Genomic DNA, 9,282 nt, shown 5'->3' with positions numbered 1-9,282 from the left:
ATCTCTCCATTGGTGTAAGTGAGGTGTTAATGTCCCCACTATTATTGTGTTACTGTCGATTTCCTCTTTTATAGATGTTAGCAGCTGCCTTATGTATTGAGGTGCTCCTATGTTGGGTACATATATATTTATAATTGGTATATCTTCTTCTTGGATTGATCCCTTGATCATTATGTAGTGTCCTTCCTTGTCTCTTGTGACATTCTTTATTTTAAAGTCTATTTTATCTGATATGAGTATTGCTACTTCAGCTTTCTTTTGATTTCCATTGGCATGGAATATCTTTTTCCATCCCCTCACTTTGTCTGTATGTGTCCCTAGGTCTGAAGTGGGTCTCTTGTAGACAGCATATATATGGGTCTTGTTTTTGTATCCATTCAGCAAGCCTGTGTCTTTTGGTTGGAGCATTTAATCCATTCACGTTTAAGGTAATTATTGATATGTATGTTCCTATGACCATTTTCTTAATTGTTTTGCATTTGTGTTTGTAGGTTCTTTTCTTCTCTTGTGTTTCCCACTTAGAGAAGGTCCTTTAGCACTTGTTGTAGAGCAGGTTTGTTGGTGCTGAATTCTCTTAGCTTTTGCTTGTCTGTAAAGTTTTTGATTTCTCTGTCGAATCTGAATGAGTTCCTTGCCGTTGGTTGTAAGTTCTTCCCTTTCATCACTATAAGTATATCATGCCACTCCCTTCTGGCTTGTAGAGTTTCTGCTGAGAAATCAGCTGTTAACCTTATGGGAGTTCCCTTGTATGTTATTTGTCATTTTTCCCTTGTTGCTTTCAATAATTTTTCTTTGTCTTTAATATTTGCCAGTTTGATTACTATGTGTCTTGGCTTGTTTCTCTTTGGGTTCATCCTGTATGGGACTCTGCACTTCCTGGAGTTAGGTGGTTATTTCCTTTCCCGTGTTAGGGAAGTTTTCGGCTATAATCTCTTCAAATATTTTCTCTGGTCCTTTCTCTCTCTCTTCTCCTTCTGGGACCCCTATAATGCGAATGTTGTTGCATTTAATGTTGTTCCAGAGGTCTGTTAGGTGTCTTCATTTCTTTCCATTCTTTTTTCTTTATTCTGTTCTGCAGCAGTGAATTCCACCATCTGTCTTCCAGGTCACTTATCCGTTCTTCTGCCCCAGTTATTCTGCTATTAATTCCTTCTAGTGTCGTTTTCATTTCAGTTATTTGATTCAGTTATTTCATTTCAGTTTCATCTCTGCTTGTTTGTTCTTTAATTCTTCTGGGTCTTTGTTAAATATTTCTTGCATCTTCTCGATCTTTGCCTCCATTCTTTTTCTGAGGTCCTGGATCATCTTCACTATCATTATTCTGAATTCTTTTTCTGGAAGGTTGCCTATCTCCACTTCATTTATTTGTTTATCTGGGGTTTTATCTTGTTCCTTCATCTGGTACATAGCCCTCTGCCTTTTCATCTTGTCTATCTTTCTGTGAATGTACAAATTTATTTTTAAAAATACTTCAAACCTGCTAGTGTTGGAAGTTCTCCTGCAGAGGCGGGAGGTGGATGTGGCTCACCATGGGGACAAGGACACTGGTAGTAGAAGTTCTGGGAAGTACTCCTTGGCATGAGCCTCCCAGAGTCCGCCATTAGCTGCACAAAAGAGCCCAGGTAGGCTCAAGTATTTTTATTTTTAATGTGCTTTTGTATTCTGCTGCTGATGTTGACTTAAAATTTTTTACATTTATATGCATAAGTGAGAATGGTGCAATATTTGTCATATTTTGGAACTGATGTCATGCTGGCTTTGTAAAGACAATTTGCAATATTTTCTTCTTTTAAAATGCTCTGAATCAATGTATGTAGCATCTAAGTATCAGATCTTTGGGGATTTAGAATTACCTTGTGAAACCATCTGGGTGTGGCACTTTTTTGTGTAGGTAGTTCTTTGATATCTTTCTTTATTTCTTCTAATAAAATTTGTTTGTCTCGGCTTTCATTCTTTACTGGGATTAATTTTGGCATATGTTGATTTCCATGAAATCTAGGTTTTCCAATGTATTTTTGTAATACTATGAAAATAATTATGTTACACTATGTAAGTTTCTGTTTCTATAACCCCTTGGCATTTCTTATTTTGAATGTTTATGCATTCTTCCTCTTTTTCTGGAGTAGCTACATTAGTGGTCTGTCATTAAAATATTTTTTATTTTCAAATAATCAGCATATTGATGATCAGTCCTCCTGGTTCTCTATATTCATCCTCATTGCTTTTGTCGTTATTTTGTTCCTCTGCTTTTCTTTGCATTAGCTTTTCATGTTAGAAATAGAATTCATTTATAGTCATTCTTTTATTCTCATTGTATAAATATTTGAAAGCTGTAAATTTTTCTGTAAGCACTGATTTGTTTTTTATAGATTCTGATATGTATTTTTTCCATTAGCATTATTTTTTTTGGAAATGATTTGAGTTTAATTTATATTGTGTTTTCCATTTCATCCAATACTTCTTTAATAGTACACTTTAAAATTTTCAGGTGGAAAGGACTATTTGTTTTTGAGATTTTGTCATCAATTTTTAGTTTCATTATAGTATTTATTATTATTATTGTTTAATCAAAATGCTATTTACATTATTTTTACTTTTTTCTACTATTGAGTTCTTTGTGAAATAATACAAAGCCAGTTTTCATGACTGAGTCTGTATGTGCTTGATAAGAGAGTATATTCTCTATTTTTGAGGTGTAAATCTGAATACGTCAATAAGACCTACCTTATTTATTATGTTGTTTAGGTTTTCAATATCTGTGCTTAATTTGATCCATTAGACCTGTGTTTCCTTGAGAGAGATATATTGATGTCTCTTATTTTTACTATTTTTTTTACTGTGAGCTGAGCAGTGATTAATTCAGTGCTTAGCATTTGAGAGTAAAACAAATAACAAGATGTACAGCTGGATTCCTCTAAATGATACATTTATTTCTGCTAAAAACTTCTCTAGGTTCTAATCTAGGGACTGCCACTACTAGTTTTATGCCATTAGGGGCCTCAGTCTTCTTTCGTGTAAAATGAGGTGAGCTATGGAATATTTTTTTAACCCAATACTTTGATTTACCAATTCAATAAAAGTGCTTTTGAAATAATACCTTTCTCAGCCCCACTGTTACTAACTAAAATTTTTGTAATAATAGCTATCATTTGTTGAGTGCCTACTGCATGCCAGGCTCCGTGCTTAGCATTTTACATATACGATTTCACTGAATCATAGCATATTTGTTTTAATCTTTCTTCAAACTCTGTAATGTTGGACTCTGATTCAATAGGCAGAAGCTCAGTTGATTGGCTCAGTATTTTAGGAGACCGTCTACTGCATAAATTGGCAAGGCACACTTGCATGTTGTTGGGCACACCTTTCTACTTGAATCAGGACAATGGTCAGAAAGATCACATTGGTCCAGGGAGCAATTAGCCAACATGTATTTGTTAGTTTCTTGGTTTGGCAGGAAACAAGACCAGAATGAGATAAGGAGCTCAGGTCTTTACAGGGTGTGATTGGACTCTTGGACAAAGAGGAACAGAGCTGTTTTCCTGGCCAGCTATTTTCATCCCAGGCTTACACATGTGCTCCCAGTGTGGTAAAAAATATTGTAGCAAAATATTGTTAACAGTCTAACAAGGAGTGTTTAGTTGTAAACCAATCTCCTTATATCTTTAGTGGTAACATTGTTAATAAAACAGAAGCAAGGGGCTTCCCTGGTGGCGCAGTGGTTGAGAGTCCGCCTGCTGACGCAGGGGAAACGGGTTCATGCCCCGGTCCGGGAAGATCTCACATGCCGCGGAGCAGCTGGGCCCGTGAGCCGTGGCTGCTGAGCCTGCGCGTCCGGATCCTGTGCTCCGCAACGGGAAAGGCCACAACACTGAGAGGCCCACGTACCGCAAAAAAAAAAAAAAAAAACAGAAGCAAGTAGTAACATGGTCTTACACTGCCTCGGATTAATTAATATTATACCTGCCTCTTCAGCTAAAGATACTCTGTGTTGTTCTTAAATTCACTTACCCAATCATTTAACATTTTCTTCTATTACCATCATGTTGATAAATACATGATACTATTGTCAATACTCTCCCCTTCTGTGTGCATGGCAGAGACTCAGTTTCTAATCAACTTGTATTCTTTCTTGCAAAACCTAGATGCAGCCCCATAATCCTTCTCAACATGGCACCCAAGTACCAGACTAGAATTTGCTCCCAGTATAAAATCCATTGCCTTTCTTATTCAGGCACTCTGGATGCAAAAGACAAGGAACTCACAGTCTAGTGTGGGATGGAGGAATGTAAACAGCAACTGTAGCTCAGAGTGGAGTTGCTGCCTAACTTAGAGTGTTGACTCTAATTCCTTTAGTGGCATGAGGATGTCCAACTCACTTGAATGCCTCAGGCCATGTTTTCTTCCTTGCTCAGTACAATGTGCCAGCATATACTGAATGTCTGCTTCAGTAGTTCTCACCATGTGCCACAGCATGCTTGTGTACCCAGTCACAGATGTGCTTTCAGTTTGATGAATTTGCAAAACGTATGCTTTACACAATTGGAGCTGGCAAAGTCTCTCAGGTGGGCTGTTGAGCTGGATGGATCTTCTGCTATAAATACAGAGGCCTGATGTAAATAATAACTAAGAGACATAACATGACATCATACTATGTTACTGTACCATGTCTGTGTTTTGGTGCATGGGAGAATGTGGGCACAGCTGGGTTCATGGCAGCCCTTACTCTGCCAGTCAGAGATGTAAGTGTATGAGCCATCCCTTCACATGCCTAGTGTAGTATTTCAAAAGAACCAGGTGTGTCTCTGTTTGGCTTAGCATTACATTTTATTATCATTTCAAAATGTGGAGGATCTGTTTCAGTGCTCCTGCCTTTAGTCTAATTTGTGAATTTTATACTTCCTTTTTTTTTTTTTTTTTTTTTGGCAGTATGCAGGCCTCTCACTGTTGTGGCCTCTCCCGCTGCGGAGCCCAGGCTCCGGACGCGCAGGCTCAGCGGCCATGGCTCACGGGCCCAGCCGCTCCACAGCATGTGGGATCTTCCTGGACCGGGACATGAACCCATGTCCCCTTCATCGGCAGGCGGACTCTCAACCACTGCGCCACCAGGGAAGCCCCTAATTTGTGAATTTTAAAGTGGGTATTAATTTAATATCCAAATTGGCATGGCTAGGAGACACCACAGGTAATTAAGAGGCTCTAATTGGGGACATCTGAAAACATTTGAGACACTATTCTGGACTCTTACGTGCACTAGATACAATATGGAACAACAGTCCTTTCACGTTGAGGACTTGTAGCATAGACACTTGGAATGGAACAATAATTAAGAAATTATTCATAACATCTTCTCCAGAGACTGTTGCCATGATGACTTTGGCATTTACTATAAAAGAAGCAACCCACATAAAATGGAAACAAATAGAATGAATAGAACAGAGAAGGAAAATAGCACACAATGCTTTGTAGACAGCTTCACGAATCCTGGAGACCAACTCCTCCCCAAAGTTGATTTGCATGTATTATATCAGGCAAAATGGTGCTATGGAAAGACATCCCAGGACCAGAAGGATCTCCTTGCTTTATAGACCATTGTTGTGACCCAAGCCATTAATTATAATGTAAACCTAGGTAGTCCAAGAAGAGAAGTGATACTATCAGAAGGATTATCTTGGAATACAAGGAAGAACAGTAGATTGGGAGTGTACTGTTTTGTGAAGAGTTGAGCTATTGACCGTCAAGATAATGTGCTTTTTTAAAAAAGTTTATTTATTTTACTTATTTTTTTGGCTGCGTTGGGTCTTCATTGCTGCACGTGGGCTTTCTCTAGTTGTGGTGAGCGGGGGCTACTGTTCGTTGTGGTGTGCAGGCTTCTCATTGTGATGGCTTCTCTTGTTGCAGAGCACAGGCTCTAGGCACGCAGGCTTCAGTAGTTGCGGCATGAGGGCTCAGTAGTTGTGGCTCACGGGCTCTAGAGCACAGGCTCAGTAGTTGCTGCTCCGCAGCATGTGGGATCTTCCTGGGATCGAACCCTGTCCCCTGCATTAGCAGGCAGATTCTTAACCACTGCACCACCAGGGAAGTCCCTAATGTGCTTTTTAAACAATTTACTGGAATCATCCTGCTATGGAGGTACAGCTTTTTGAAATAATTGTCTCAAACTGTGGCTACAATTTTCAACTAGTTTTTTTCCATGAATGTATGTTAACTGAATGCATTATCAAACCTCTTAATCTCTGCTCCTTACCATTTAGTTTGGGTCATAAGCACCAACTTTAAGTAATACAGGCAAGATTCTCGAGCCATACAACACATATGAACTTGGACTTACAAAAAATTAAATTTGATTGTGATACAAACTCAATAGAGAAATACTTTAAAGTCACTGCTTCTTCATGTGATTATAGTGAGTTGACACAATACCTTTCATTTAGGACCTCGAGATCCTCCGTAATACTGTAATAGCAGCACAGGAGGTAAGCGGGAGTCAGTTGACAGCATCCTGAGCCCAAAGGCACTGAGTAATTTGCTGGAAAATCAAACTGGCACTTGCAGTTTGGATTCCCGAGGATCTAGTTTCCACTGAGTTTCAGACCTGGAAGTTGTATATCGTGTTGTAAGATTGAGGCTGTTCCCCAGTCCGCAGAGTCCAGGGGGCAGGAGGGACCCTGCATTCTGCATTATTAACAAGCGCCTCCCCTTCCCTCCAGGTGACACTGAGGTCTGGACCATGCTATAGGAAATACTGATCCAGATCTTAAAGGCCATCTAATTCAAATTTCTCATTTTACAAAGGGTTCACAAACGTTTACTGACTTGATCAAGGTCTGGTAGCTAATTCGCAGATCTCCTCTCTTACCCCCACTTCCAAGACCCCGGAGTCCAAGAATGTTAGAGGAATTTCTCACTGAAATCGACCCGAAAAGCTTATTTGAGGGAGTTTGTGACATGCCCCCCGACTCCCGGTGGTTAACCTGCATTCTGAGTTAGCATCTCCCTCAGACCATCTCTGATGTTCCAGAACAGGAAAGAAAGTTGCCAGCCCTGGGCTGCGGCAGGGCCTGCGGGGGGAGGCGGCTGCTCCGCCTCCAGCACTCGCGGGCGGGCTCGACACAGGCCGCCGAGCGGCGAGCGCGGGACTCGGCGGCTGGCAGCGGGCGGGGAAGGCGCGGGGCGTGGTTTGCAGCTTTCCGAGCGCCAAGGAGCGGAGCGCGCTCTGCTGCGCCCCGAACCTTCCGCTGGACCTAAAAGGCGAGTGGGAGACCGAGCAAAAGGCGCTCGAAGGAGCAAGGTGAGTGGGGCGCCGACCCGGGCAGGCTCTAGCCCGCGCCCTCGCCCCTCGCCGGGCCGGCAGCAGGGGAGCGCGGCGGTGGGGCCCCTGCACCCTGGTGCGCCCCGGAGAGAGCGGTCTGTGGCAAGGGAAGGAGAGCGGGAGGGAGGGGAAGGGGCGGGGGCGAAGGAGGGCAAGGTCCCCGAGCCGGGGGCGAGGGCGGCGGGAGGCTGGACCCGGCCCACTGCGGGGGTCCGAGCCCGGCCACGGGAAACTTTGCCCGGGTGGGAAGAGCGGGGTGCGTGGAGGGCGCCGCAAACTTGTCAGCGGGCGGGTCGCTTCGGAGATTGGAGCGAGCGCCAGCGAGTGGCGTTTGTCTCTCCGGTTTCTTTGTGTCACCTCCGGTCCCTAGCCCGCCGGTCCGCCCGCCTGGGAAAGGGGCTGCGCCGGGGGCGCGGCCCCCATCCACCCGTCGCCCGCGTCGGGCCCAGGCCCCGGCGCTCGCGGTCCGCTGATTGTTTTCGTTCCTCGCGTCACGCCTGGGCGGGAAAGATTTTGAACGCCGCGTGAGCTAGAACGCGGAGAGCCGCGGCGCGGAGATTGCCAGATCGTGGAACGCGAGGCTAGCCCCGGGTCTCAGAGGACCGGCGGGCGGGGCTCACCGGGCTGGAGAGCGCGAGGGGCCCCGACGGCCCCGGGGGCCCCGGCACGGTAGGAACCGCGGCGGCCGAGCGCCTCCTCGGCGGGGGCCGCTTGGACGGCTAGGATTATAATTCCATTTCGATTGCTTGGGGTCTTTGTTGTCTGAAATTGCCTTGAGGGTCTGACGGTAGCACCTCCTTTTTGGATTGTTTTTCTTCTGTTAAAAAAGAGCGAGGGGAGACTTATGTGGAATCTGCTGCTCCAAACAACATTAGCCACCTTATTTGATGGAGGTTGAGCAGTCCTGTGTAACCTTTGCCTTTGTGGACGCCTGTTATTTCCGAAAGTTATTTTTTTCTCCTCCCCTAGTGGAAGGGAGCGTCTGCGCCAGATGCTAGCAGGCACGATTGTGTACATGCACCAGCAAATCAGAGTCAAACCCAGGAGGTTCTTTCTAGCCGCTCAACACTTTTGCATCGCTCTTTTTTTTTTTTTTTTTTAAAGTTTGTTTGATTTCAAACAACTTTCATCTGCTTTCCTAAAAGTTTCCAGAGCTCCGAAGAACTCCTTGCAGATATTACGTGGTTGTGCTAGGATAAGTCCGACCATTTTTAGGGTTGGGGTTACAGTTAAGCCCCCGAACCATACCTGGCCCTCTCACCACTCGGGTGCCCGCCCTTGAGCCATTGTAAACATCATCGGGTTGAGTGTTCACCTTTTACGAGATGGAACATTTGGTGTGGTTTTATAATTTAATGCACCACTCCTTCTTTAGTTACCCTCCCTTTCTGGAAAACTCTTGAGACTCTCTCGGGCTCTTCCTGAGGTAATTACTGAGTGGCCTTAGCTGCGCCATCACGCCCCCCACCCCCGCAAGCACCCGAGGGAGAAGAGAACAGGTGCAATCCTCATTAAGTTTTTTTCGTGGTGAAAACTCTGGTGATGTCAAAGTAGGTAAAAAGTGAAAATTCTTAGTTCTTTGTCCATATGTTTGAGTTAATGAGCTTTATTTGAAGCCAACAAAAATCAAACAAAAATCACTTGGGTCAGCTCAACCTTGTACATTAAGATTGTTTTTTAAAAATTCTTATAAATTTACCCAGTTAGAAATTTGCAAGCATTTCAGTGCATTAGTGCTAATTGTGTTTGCAGGATATTGCAGTATGTTTAGAGAACTGAGTCACAATGGGATTTTTCTAGGTTGTGCCCTCAGTAGCATAACTGAGAGTTTAATGTAAAGCTCAAAACTGGAATCAGTCACGTCTTGATAAGTAAGGGGAAGTGTGAAAGGCAGTTGATTCATTTGTCATTACTCATATATTTTAAATATAGATTTTCAATAATTTCACAAAATTATTTTTTCATTTACTCAG

The 9,282-nt window shown here is 43.4% G+C and overlaps 1 protein-coding gene across 1 annotated transcript in view; it reads left to right on the top strand.

Moving 5' to 3' along the window:
• Nucleotides 1-7,205: 7,205 nt before the first annotated feature.
• Nucleotides 7,206-9,282, top strand: part of SYNE2 (spectrin repeat containing nuclear envelope protein 2) — a 345,609-nt gene continuing 343,532 nt past the window's right edge. Inside the window, exon 1 of the mRNA XM_060096039.1 lies at nucleotides 7,206-7,288. The gene's annotated coding sequence lies outside the window, so the exon portion shown is untranslated. The remainder of the gene's footprint in view (nucleotides 7,289-9,282) is intronic.

This window comes from Mesoplodon densirostris, chromosome 4, assembly GCF_025265405.1.
Source record: "Mesoplodon densirostris isolate mMesDen1 chromosome 4, mMesDen1 primary haplotype, whole genome shotgun sequence".
NCBI lineage: Eukaryota > Metazoa > Chordata > Mammalia > Artiodactyla > Ziphiidae > Mesoplodon > Mesoplodon densirostris.
Note: the sequence above shows the minus strand (reverse complement) of the source record. Positions and strands in the feature narration are given on the sequence as shown.